This window comes from Phyllobates terribilis, unplaced genomic scaffold (genome assembly GCF_046119375.1).
Source record: "Phyllobates terribilis strain yellow unplaced genomic scaffold, ASM4611937v1 Scaffold_11__3_contigs__length_659146591, whole genome shotgun sequence".
NCBI lineage: Eukaryota > Metazoa > Chordata > Amphibia > Anura > Dendrobatidae > Phyllobates > Phyllobates terribilis.
Genome location: NW_027362771.1, coordinates 402,380,328 through 402,393,475, shown reverse-complemented (window position 1 = coordinate 402,393,475; position 13,148 = coordinate 402,380,328).

Genomic DNA, 13,148 nt, shown 5'->3' with positions numbered 1-13,148 from the left:
AGGGTTATACATAAACAGTGGTCAGAGTTGCAAATACAAAAGCATGGTAAAACAAGTATAAGCAGATCTTAAAGTCAATTACCAGATAGTTGGAAGGCCTGGCCTGGAGGAAGGGCGGCCACATGGGGAGGTTGTGGGCCCTCACTTGATTGGTGGACTTATCCCACACATCTTGATGTCATGAGCTCCCCAGGAGAAAGACAGTGGGAGGACAACTGTAGGAGTTTTTAAACTCTCTGGATCACTCTGAGGGCTGGACATAACTCTCCACCCCCTGGTCTAAGCTTGCTACCATCTCCTGAAACCAAAATGAGCTACAATTCCTTACTGGATGCTCCTAGGGAGCTGGTTCTGGAGTCATCTGATCCAGCTGGACCCCTTCTACACGTGGAGACCAAACACAGGGCTCCTAGGGGTTTCCAAAAGGCAGGGGCATGTATCTCCTCATCCCTACATGCTAGATTGGGCTGGGATGCAGTCTGGCATTTGCTATCTCCCCCTGAGCTAGAAAATCCATTTTGTGAAGAGCTGGGACATATAGTTCTTCCACAACTCGGTATTGAAATATAGTACCTTAACAAAAGAGGACATGTTAGGGATCACTACAGGGGGTCCTTCCTGTCAGCTCAGCTCACAGCTGCAGAGAGACACTTGTACTGAAGCCCCTTTCCCTCCTCTATTACAGCTGCAGGTTGGATTACACTGTGCCTGGAGATCTCTATAAGACCTGACAACCAGGGCACATGTGATTATTTTTATTATTACTATTATTATTATTATTATTAAAGCGATATTTATTCCATGGCACTTTACATGTGAAAAAGGCGGTATACATAGCAAAAACACTTACAATAATCTTAACAAAATGTATCAGCAACTGGTACAGGAGGAGAGAGGACCCTGCCCGCGAGGGCTCACAATCTACGAGGAATGGGTGAGGATGCAGTAGGTGAGGGTAGAGCTGGTCGTGCAGCAATGTCGTGGAGCGGTGGTTACTGCAGGTTGTAGGCTTGTCGGAAGATTTGGGTCTTCAGATTTTTTTTGAAGGTTTCCGTGGTAGGTGAGAGTCTGATTTGTTGGGGTAGAGAGTTCCAGAGTAGGGGGGATACACGAGAGAAATCTTGTATGCAATTGTGGGAAGATTCTTAACACAAACATGTATAGTTTTTTTTAAGTTGTTAAAACATTTTTTGAAATTTGTAAGCCATTTTTTTTTCAACTGTCGCCATTTTCCAATACCTCTAACACTTTCATTTTTTGCGATATGGGGCTGTAGATGGTTTATATTTTGAATCCTAAGCTGACATTTTTATTGATACCATGTTGGGGTCAATACAAAGTTTGATCACCTTTTATTGCATTTTATTGCATGTTGCGGTGGGCAAAAAAATTCTGGCGAGGGCCTTCTGGTACTGCCCAATTGTAGTAGACCTGTCCACCTCGGGATTAAGAGATAGAAAGTTCTCCTTGTAGCATGAATATGGAAGTGTCACCAACCAGTAACGACTGTCACCCAAAATTTGGAGAATGCGAGGGTCACGGGAAAAGCAGCGTAACATAAACTCAGCCATACGTGCCAGACTGCTAACAGGCAAGACTTCTGTGTCCTCACAAAGAGGATGACTGACCATGCTCTCCTCCTCATCCTCCTCCTCCCTGTCCTCGGGCCATCCTCGCTGAACAGACGGTATGACAGTTGTGCAGGTAGTACCATCTATAGCGCAAGAAACTTGCTCCTCCTCCCCCTGGGCTGTGTGTAATCACCCTGTATGGTTCCTTGCTCCATCTCATCATGCTCCACCTGCAATGCATCCTATTTGATTGTGAGCAGAGAGCGTTTCAGAAGACAGAGAAGCGGAATGGTGACACTAATTATGGCGTAATCGCCGCTGACCATCTTGGTGGAGCCCTCAAAGCTTTGGAGGATGGTACAGATGTCTGACATCCATGTCCACTCCTGAGGTTTTATGTGTGGAGTCTGAACTGAATACCGAGGGCCTTGTTGATGCTGGTACTCAACAACTGCCCTCTTCTGCTCACAAATCCTTCCCAACATCTGCAATGTAGAGTTCCAAAGCATGGGAACATCGCACACCAGTCAGTGAGCTGGAAGCTGCAAATGCTGAAGCACGGCAAGAGCGACGGAAGCTGTGGCTGACTTTCTAAAATGGGCACACAGGTTGCGTTCTTTGATAAGAAAATCCAGCCGATCCGGGTAGGTTTTCAGAAACCACTGAACCACGAGGTTAAGCACATGGGCCAGGCATGGCACGTGTGTGAGCTCGCCTCGCCTCAGAGCCGCCACCTTGTCCTGGGACAAGGACATGGACGTGCTTGCTGATGGTGCTAGATGAGAGTGTGCAATGACAGGTGCAGGGCAGGAGGCATCTTTGCAAGTGCCATGGACAGAGGATTGGCTTCCACGCACAACAGCGGAAGAAGCAGAGGTGCCACCCACAGACATTGTTCCTGGACCCTGGGGTTCGGCCCACTTAGTTGGGTGCTTTGCTGCTATGTGCCTGATCATGCTGGTGGTGGTCAGGCTGGTAGTTTTGCTACCCCTGCTGATGCTGGAATGGCAGGTGGTGCAAATGGCCTTTTTGGGGTTATCGGCTGGCCTGGGGAGTATTAGTAGGTCCCAAGCCATCACCCCCAGTTCAGTGAGGGCTCCGGCGCTGAGTCCGCACTGAACCGGGCACATGTCAGCTGCTTTATACAGCGATCCACCCGCGGCTGTTAACCAGTTAAATGCGGCTGTCAATCTCTGACAGCGGCATTTAAACATAGCCACGACGGAAGCGCGGCATTAGCCCCGCCCATCAATGACCCAGTCACATGATCGCGGGTCACCGATGCGTGGGCATGACAACCCGGGGTCTGCAGCAGACCCCTGTTGTTGTCATGTAAAGATTGCTATGGGCGGCACCTAGTGGTCGGAGCTCATAGCACATGAGCATTTCTACTGCATACGGGCGATCTGCTCGTCGCCTGTATGCAATAGAAGCAATCAGACAACTGCTTCTTCTAGTCTCCTATGGAGACTATTGAAACACGCAGAAAGTGTAAAAAAAAAATGTTTTTAAAAATATTAAAAAATTAAAACAATACAAAAGTTGAAATCACCCCCCTTTCTCCCAATTCAAAATAAAATAATAAAAAAAAAACCACATACACATATTTGGTATTGCCGTGTTCAGAATTGCCCGATCTATCAATGTAAAAAAATAATTAATCCGATCAGTAAACGGCGTAACAAAAAAAAAATTCTAAACGCCAGAATTACGTTTTTTGGTCACCGCAACAGTGCAATAAAATGCAATAATGGGCGATCAAAACATCGGATCTACCCCAAAATGATATCAATAAAAATGTCAGCTCGTCATGCAAAAAATAAGCCATCATTGGGAAAATGACGCCATTTTCTTTTTCTTAGCAAATTTGGGATTTTTTTTTCACCACTTAAATAAAAAGAACCTATACATGTTTGGTATCTATGAACTCGTAATGACCTGGAGAATAAGAATGGCCGATCAGTTTTAGTATTCAGTGAACATGGTAAAGAAAACAACTGTGGTATTGTACTTTTTTTTTGCAGTTTCTCCGCACTTGGAATTTTTTTCCCGCTTTCCCGTACACGATATGGTAAAACCAGTAATGTCGTTCAAAAGTACAGCTTGTCCCACAAAAAATCAGCCCTCACATGGCCATATTGAACAAAAAATAAGAACGCTATGGATCTGGGAACAAGGGGAGCAAAAAACGAAAATGCAAAAACGGAAATCCCAAGGTCCTTAAGGGGTTAAAAAACAACCAGACTCGGGAAGACCTAACAGTTGTACAGGCAACTTCTGTCATGCTGATGTTACGGGGAACAGTTGCCCGCCATCTGTCTGCGGCCACCACACTGCTTTTTCCTGCCTGTTGGGGTGCTCTGCCTCCCTCCCCCTGTGTGCTGCTCTCCTCGCTCTGCATGTCCTCCTGCCAGGTTGAGTCAGTTACTATATCATCCACAACCTCGTCTTCCACTTCCGCACCCTGGTCCTCCTCCTGACTTTCTGGCAATTGTGTCTTGTCATCGTCCACCTCTTGTGACAGTTTCCCACCGTCGCCCTCGTGTGACCGTGGCAAATATTTGGGCACTGCTATATGCGATCTCCTCTTGCCTCTGCAAGTGGATCGGGCGAGAGGCACGAATCTATAAATGGAAAAGTGAACAGCTCTTCGGAGTGTCCAAGTGTGGGATCAGTTGTCTCTGGGCACTCGGCATGGTGGGAGGAAGAAGGATCAGAGTGAAGAATATGCAGTCCAGACTGTAGCATCGGCATCTCTGCCTCCTGTCCGGCAGAGGCGCCGATCCCCTCACCGATGCGGTCCTGGTCCGGCGTCCTCCGGCTCCCTCGCTACATCTGCCCGGGGTGCGCATACCACACGCAGATCCCCGGCCACTGTACTAAGGGCGCACGCTCCCTCCCTCTTAAAGGGGCCACGCGATCCATCCTAAAAAGTCCCCGACCAATGGACAGAGGACTGCCCGTATATAAAGCACCTCCTTCAAAATGGAGGTGCCTATGCAAAGTTGTAATTTTGTATTTTAACACTTCTCCAGCCCTCAGTTTCCAGTGCTGCCCACTAGCCTGTCTATCAGCCATGCACGCCAGCCTGTCTATCAGCCGTACCCGCCAGCCTGTCTACCAGTCATGTGCTCTTGTCAGTCTGCCAGCCAAGCCTGTCTGCCTACCTGCATCACACAGACTCACTGCTACTGAGACTTGACCGTGTGGAAGAAAGGGTGGTGGTGGTTAAGTGACTGCATTATCTGCTATCCCACCAATCACCCTTTCACACTGTTGTATGTTCAATAGTGGCGTTCTGCGGTCCCCTATTAATTGGGGCAGGAACGTCGAGCGAGAAGATGTGGGTGTTTATTATGGCGCAATTTCAGTTAGCCCACGGTCTCGGCCTCTGCATGTACCATCATAACCATCACATCCACTTCCCCGTCCCTTGCTACGCACCTTGCCCATTTTAAATGGAGGACAATATTTTCCAAGTTCACTACAAATGGCTGGATTTGAAAAGCAGTGATATGTGATACGTGTAATGGAAAACCACATTTTAAAATAGCTGGCCAGTAGGTAACTATTTTTAACAGCAACCTTGTGTCAGTAACTTTACTGACACACTGCAACAAAATTTCAATGGAGGCCAGAAATGGCAAAATTTTCAGCGCACTTATAAGTGATCTGTGTGATGGACAAACCACAGTTTTAAATAGCTGGCCTGCAGGTAACTATTTTTAACAGTGAAATGTTGTCAATAACTTTGCTAACACACTGCAACAAAATTTCAATGGAGGCCAGAAAAGGCAGAATTTTCAGCCCAAATATATGTGATCCGTGAGACAGATAAACCACAGTTTTAAATAGCTGGCCTGTAGGTAACTATTTTTAACAGTGAACTGGTGTCAATAACTTCGCTAACACACTGCAACAAAATTTCAGTGGAGGCCAGTAATGACAGACTTTTCAGCGCACTTATATGTGATCAATGTGACGGACAAACCACAGTTGTAAATAGCTGGTCGGTAGGAAACTATTTTTTAACAGCGAACTGATGTGAATAACTTCACTAACACACTGCAACAAAATTTCAATGGAGGCCAGAAATGGCAGCATTTTCAGTGCACTTATACAGTACAGACCAAAAGTTAGGACACACCTTCTCATTTAAAGATTTTTCTGTATTTTCATGACTATGAAAATTGTACATTCACAATGAAGGCATCAAAACTATGAATTAACACATGTGGAATTATATACTTAACAAAAAAGTGTGAAACAACTGAAAATATGTCTTATATCTTAGGTTCTTCAAAGTAGCCACCTTTTGCTTTGATGACTGCTTTGCACACTCTTGGCATTCTCTTGATGAGCTTCAAGAGGTAGTCACCGGAAATGGTCTTCCAACAATCTTGAAGGCGTTCCCAGAGATGCTTAGCACTTGTTGGCCCTTTTGACTTCACTCTGCGGTCCAGCTCACCCCAAACCATCTCGATTGGGTTCAGGTCTGGTGACAATGGAGGCCAGGTCATCTGGCGTAGCACCCCATCACTCTCCTCCTTGGTCAAATAGCCCTTACACAGCCTGGAGGTGTGTTTGGGGTCATTGTCCTGTTGAAAAATAAATGATGGTCCAACTAAATGCAAACCGGATGGAATAGCATGCCGCTGCAAGATGCTGTGGTAGCCAGGTTGGTTCAGTATGCCTTCAGTTTTGGAAAAATCCCCAACAGTGTCACCAACAAAGCACCCCACACCATCACACCTCCTCCTCCTTGCTTCACGGTGGGAACCAGGCATGTAGAGTCCATCCATTCACCTTTTCTGCGTCGCACAAAGACACGGCGGTTGGAACCAAAGATCTCAATTTTGGACTCATCAGACCAAAGCACAGATTTCCACTGGTCTAATGTCCATTCCTTGTGTTCTTTAGCTCAAACAAGTCTCTTCTGCTTGTTGCCTGTCCTTAGCAGTGGTTTCCTATCAGCTATTTTACCATGAAGGCCTGCTGCACAAAGTCTCCTCTTAACAGTTGTTGTAGAGATGTGTCTGCTGCTAGAACTCTGTGTGGCATTGACCTGGTCTCTAATCTGAGCTGCTGTTAACCTGCGATTTCTGAGGCTGGTGACTCAGATAAACTTATCCTTAGAAGCAGAGGTGACTCTAGGTCTTCCTTTCCTGGGGCGGTCCTCATGTGAGCCAGTTTCTTTGTAGCGCTTGATGGTTTTTGCAACTGCACTTGTGAACACTTTAAAGTCTGCCCAATTTTTCGGACTGATTGACCTTTATTTCTTAAAGTAATGATGGCCACTCGTTTTTCTTTACTTAGCTGCTTTTTTTTTGCCATAATACAAATTCTAATAGTCTTTTCAGCAGGACTATCAGCTGTGTATCCACCTGACTTCTGCACAACACAACTGATAGTCCCAACCCCATTTATAAGCCAAGAAATCCCACTTATTAAACCTCACAGGGCACACCTGTGAAGTGAAAACCATTTCCAGTGTGTAACATACCTGGCGGTGTCCTTGCATAGTGGTCCATCTCCCACTGTGCAAGAGCGCGCACTTGATCTCCAGTCCAGACTGCCACTCTGGCTTCTTTCCATGTTGTCTGCTTTGCTCTGCTCTTGCTGCTTAGGGCGACGCCCGCTGAGCTTCCTGTTTCTTGTAGCTGCTGCTGACACTCCCCTGATGCGTCCTCAGCCTATTGCTGTCTGTCACCTGGTATTTAAGCCAGCTCCTCCTTGGAATCCATGCCTGAGCATCTTGTTCTGTCAGTTGGCTTCTAGTCACTGATGTGCCAGGTCCCGTCTATGTTTCCTGCCTTGCGGTATCAGTTCCCGTGTCTGAACTGTGTCCTGTCTGTGTACTCTAGCCAGCTGTCTTTCTGCCTTTCCTGGAGGCTGTATTTCCAGGCCCGTGTAAACACGCTCTTAGCCTGTTCCTTCCGCCCTCGGGGGGCCACATACCTAGATCTGTTGTCTGTGTCTTTTCCCAGTGTCTGCTCCTGCCCTAACCATCTTCCAGCCTGTTTCCCGTTTCTCTCTACGCCCTTATCTTCCCTTTTTCTGCAGAGTCTGAAATCGTACCTAACTCCTGCTCGTTGTCACTGTACTTCCGTTTGTGAGTTTGTGGTCCACTCGCTACTTCACTGCAAGTACCCTGTGGGTATCTGGTTCTGCCTTTCCCTTCCTGCCTGTTCCTTGTGTACAGAGCCCTGTCCCCTCTGCCCTGCCTTGCTCGCCGCTCCGGCGGTTTCTGCCTGCTCTGCCTTACTCACCGCTCCGGCAGTTCATGCCTGCTCTGCCTTGCTCACCGCTCCGGCGGTTCCTGCCTGCACTGCCTTTGCTCACCGCTCCAGGCAGTCTCGCTCTGCTCTGACCCTTTGCTCACTGCTCCCGCAGTCTCGCTCTGCTCTGACCCTTTGCTCGCTGCTCCGGCAGTCTCGCTCTGCTCTGACCCTTTGCTTGATGCCCCGGCAGTCTTGCTCTCCTCTGACCCTTTGCTCGCTGCTCCGGCAGTCTCGCTCTGCTCTGACCCTTTGCTCGCTGCTCCGGCAGTCTCGCTCTGCTCTGACCCTTTGCTCCCTGCTTCGGCAGTCTCGCTCTGCTCTGACCCTTTGTTCACTGCTCTGGCTGTCTCTCTCTGCTCTGACCCTTTGCTCACTGCTCCGGCAGTCTCGCTCTGCTCTGACCCTTTGCTCACTGCTCCGGCAGTCTTGTCCTGCTCCACTCTTGCTCACCGCTCCAGGCGGCCTCATCCTGCTCTACTCTCGATCACGCTCCAGGCGGTCTCGTCTTGCTCTGCCCTTGCTCGCCGCTCCGGGCGGCCTCACTCTGCTGTGTTTGTCCACCGCATCTGCGGTTCTGTTCCTGAGTCCCAGTCTGTACTGGGTCCTATCCACTCTGTGCTCCAATCTGTTGTACCTGCCAGTACCTCTCTGCCTGCATACCAGTCGTTCTTACCAACATCCACCTGCCTGCATACCGGCCATACCTGCCAGTACCTCCCTGTTTGCATACCAGTTGTGCTTGCCAGCATCCACCCATCTGCATACCAGCCATGTCTGCCTGTACCCACCAGTCTGTGTGCCAGCCTAACCTGCCTGTTCCTGTATTCCCCGGTGTGGGTCAACAGCCGTGTCCGGGGTCTGACCTGGAGTAGCACCTGGTCCCTCTGCTCTGTTCCTCCTTGGTACACTGGTGTCGTATGCCGTCGTGCGACCTTGGTCGGATCGGGTGAATACTTAGTTACGCCCCTCCAGGCATTCACTCTCTGGTACGGTCCAGTGGAATCACTACATATACACGCACACACCAGTCTGTCCGGGTGCGTGCATTACAGCATGCTCACGCCATGGTTCCCGTTGAGCCCCACGGCCTTCGCTCTCTGAGATGTTTTCCAGTGAATACGTGCATCTAGAAGAAATTTCTTATTTTTTTTTTTTGCTACAAGCTGAGTTCTAGGCGAATTACGCACCCGTCCAGATGGAGCTTTCTGCACTCGTTCCTACGGATCTGCCACGGTACTATGGGGATCCAAGACTGAGTTGTGCATTTGTGGAGCAATGCATGCTACACTTCAAGTTCTACCCTCTTTGTTTTCCCACCGATCGGGTTAAGGTGGGATTCATGATGTCTTACCTAGCGGGTGATGCCTTGAAGTGGATCACTCCCCTATGGGATGCACAGGATCCTTTCGTCCTGGACATAATGGCCTTCCTGGTGGCCTTTCTAATGGTCTTCGATGACCCTAACTCGGAGGCTCCTGTTGAAGCTTCACTTCCCAATATCCCGGAGCAGTCCCGATTGGTAATGTGTGTGGGTAGCGCACTAGTCCTCCTGCCCGATGAGACTACTGCCCACCCAGAATCCACACAGGATGACTACGCTCTCCGGAATACTTCTCCCAAACTCAAGAGGCAGTCCAGATGTGCTAGGCGTAGAGGCAAGCCATCATGCCAGGGTCTGTCCTCCCAAAGACCTCCTGACCCCAACCTTGAAGTCCCTGCTGAAGCTTCACTTCCCAGTATCCCGGAGCAGCCCCAACGGGTAATGTGCGTGGGTAGCGCACCAGTTCTCCTGCCCGAAGAGACTGCTGCCTACCCAGAATCCACACAGGAGGACTTCCTGCACCCGGTATCTGATATTTCACCCACTTTAACCGGTGAGCCTGTCCAAGGGTACTCCGAAGCAGTGATTACCTCCGAGTCCGTGCACCCCTACAACCTGGTGGAGCACCCCCTGTTCCCTCCTGAATCCTCCGGGATACCACTTGATGACAAATGGAGAGACACTTCCCTACACCCGGTACCTGATACCTCGCCCGCTTCGTCCAGTGAGTCCGACCTAGTGTACTCCGAAGCAGTGGTTACCCCCGAGTCTCTACACCCCTCCGACCAGGCGGAGGACCTCCAGTTGTCTCCTGAACCCTTCGGGGTGCTACCTGGTAGCGAATGGACAGAGACTTTCCTATACTTTGCACCTGATACCTCGCCCGCTTCGTCCAGTGAGTACGACCTAGTGTACTCCAAAGCAGAGGTTACCCCCGAGTCTCTACACCCCTCCGACCAGGCAGAGGACCTCCAGTTGTCTCCTGAACCCTTCGGGGTGCTACCTGTTAGCGAATGGACAGAGACTTTCCTATACTCTGCACCTGATACCTTGCCCGCTTCGTCCAGTGAGTCCGACCTAGTGTACTCCGAAGCAGAGGTTACCCCCGAGTCTCTACAACCCTCCGACCAGGCGGAGGACCTCCAGTTGTCTCCTGAACCCTTCGAGGTGCTACCTGGTAGCGAATGGGCAGAGACTTTCCTATACTCTGTACCTGATGCCTCGCCCGCTTCATCCAGTGAGTCCGACCTAGTGTACTCCGAAGCTAAGGTTACCCCCGAGTCTCTGCACCCTTCCAACCCGGCAGAGGACTTCAAGTTGTTTCCTGAACCCTCTGGGGTGCTACCTGATAATAGGTGGAGAGACACTTCCTTGTGTGCTGTTCCTGGTACTCCACCCGTTTCGTCTGGTGTTGAGGATGGCTGGATAGGAGGTAGCATCCTAGCTACCCAGATGAGACCAGTTTTGTTTCAACCTGTGGACAGTAGAAGTAATCTCCTTGAGGAGAAGGATTGGCCCTCAAATTCCCTGCGGAAGATTCTGGCAGGCCTGAAGAAGAGGGGGCGTAAGGGGGGGGTACTGTAACATTCCTGGCCACGTCCTTGCATAGTGGTCCATCTCCCACTGTGCAAGAGCGCGCACTTGATCTCCAGTCCAGACTGCCACTCTGACTTCTTTCCAGGTTGTCTGATTTGCTCTTCTCTTGCTGCTTAGGGCGACGCCCGCTGAACTTCCTGTTTCTTGTAGCTGCTGCTGACACTCCCCTGATGCATCCTCAGCCTATTGCTGTCTGTCACCTGCTATTTAAACCAGCTCCTCCTTGGAATCCATGCCTGAGCATCTTGTTCTGTCAGTTGGCATCTAGTCACTGATGTGCCAGGTTCTGTCTATGTTTCCTGCCTTACGGTATCAGTTCCCGTGTCTGAACTGTGTCCTGTCTGTGTACTCTAGCCAGCTGTCTTTCTGCCTTTCCTGGAGGCTGTATTTCCAGGCCCGTGTGAACACGCTCTTAGCCTGTTCCTTCCGCCCTCTAGGGGCCGCATACCTAGATCTGTTGTCTTTGTCTTTTCCCAGTGTCTGTTCCTGCCCTAACCATCTTCCAGCCTGTTTCCCGTTTCTCTCTATGCCCTTATCTTCCCTTTTTCTGCAGAGTCTGAACTCGTACCTAACTCCTGCTCGTTGTCACTGTACTTCCGTTTGTGAGTTTGTGGTCCACTCGCTACTTCACTGCAAGTACCCTGTGGGTATCAGGTTCTGCCTTTCACTTCCTGTCTGTTCCTTGTGTACAGAGCCCTGACCCCTCTGCCCTGCCTTGCTCGCCGCTCCGGCAGTTTCTGCCTGCTCTGCCTTGCTCACCGCTCCGGCAGTTCATGCCTGCTCTGCCTTTCTCACCGCTCCAGCGGTTCTAGCCTGCTCTGCCTTTGCTCACCGCTCCAGGTGGTCTCAATCTGCTCTGACCCTTTGCTCGCTGCTCCGGCAGTCTCGCTCTGCTCTGACCCTTTGCTCGCTGCTCCGGCAGTCTCGCTCTGCTCTGACCCTTTTCTCACTGCTCCGGCAGTCTCGCTCTGCTCTGACCCTTTGCTCACTGCTCCGGCAGTCTCGCTCTGCTTTGACCCTTTGCTCACTGCTCCGGCAGTCTTGTCCTGCTCAACTCTTGCTCACCGCTCCAGGCGGCCTCGTCCTGCTCTACTCTGGCTCACCATTCCAGGCGGTCTCGTCTTGCTCTGCTCTTGCTCGCTGCTCCGGGTGGCCTCACTCTGCTGTGTTTGTCCACCGCATCTGCGGTTCTGTTCCTGAGTCCCAGTCTGTACTGGGTCCTATCCACTCTGTGCTCCAATCTGTCGTACCAGCCAGTACCTCCCTGCCTGCATACCAGTCGTGCTTACCAACATCCAACTGCCTGCATACCGGCCGTACCTGCCAGTACCTCCCTGTTTGCATACCAGTCGTGCTTGCCAGCATCCACCCGTCTGCATACCAGCCATGTCTACCTGTACCCACCAGTCTGTGTGCCAGCCTAACCTGCCTGTTCCTGTATTCCCCTGTGTGGGTCAACAGCCGTGTCCGGGGTCTGACCTGGAGTAGCACCTGGTCCCTCTGCTCGGTTCCTCCTTGGTGCACTGGCGTCGTATGCCGTCGTGCGACCTTGGTCGGATTGGGTGAATACTTAGTTATGCCCCTCCAGGCATTCACTCTCCGGTACGGTCCAGTGGAATCACTACATATACACGCACACGCCAGTCAGTCCGGGTGCGTGCATTACACAGTGACTACCACTTGAAGCTCATTAAGAGAATGCCAAGAGTGTGCAAAGCAGTCATCAAAGCAAAAGATGGCTACTTTGAAGAACCTAGAATATAAGACATATTTTCAGGTGTTTCACACTTTTTTGTTAAGTATATAAGTCCACATGTGTTAATTCATAGTTTTGATTCCTTCAGTGTGAATGTACAATTTTCAAAGTCATGAAAATACAGAAAAATCTTTAAATGAGGTGTGTCCAAACTTTTGGTCTGTACTGTATGTGATCCGTGTGACCACAGTTTTTAATAGCTTGCCCGTAGGTAACTATTTTTAACAGCGAACTGGTGTAAATAACTTCGCTAACACACTGCAACAAAATTTCAATGGAGGCCAGAAATGGCAGATTTTTCATCGCACTTATATGTGATCCGTGTGACGGACAAACCACAGTTTTAAATAGATGGAGTTTTAGAGCTGTAATATGGAAAGGATCTGGCTGTATTCTGCAGTGCCAACAAGCAAATGGAGCAGAAAAAAGGTGTTCTCAGGATTGTTTTTTAAGCAAATAATCAGGATTAAGATCCAAAAAAAATTATTCCTGGCCCTTGATACCTGGGGCTATTTCTAGAAATATCTGTAAAAGCACCAGCAGCAGACAGAACTGGAATGGACCCTCTTGCTATATGCACTGCAGTCTGCCACATACACTGCCTGCCTAGCACTGATAGCTAT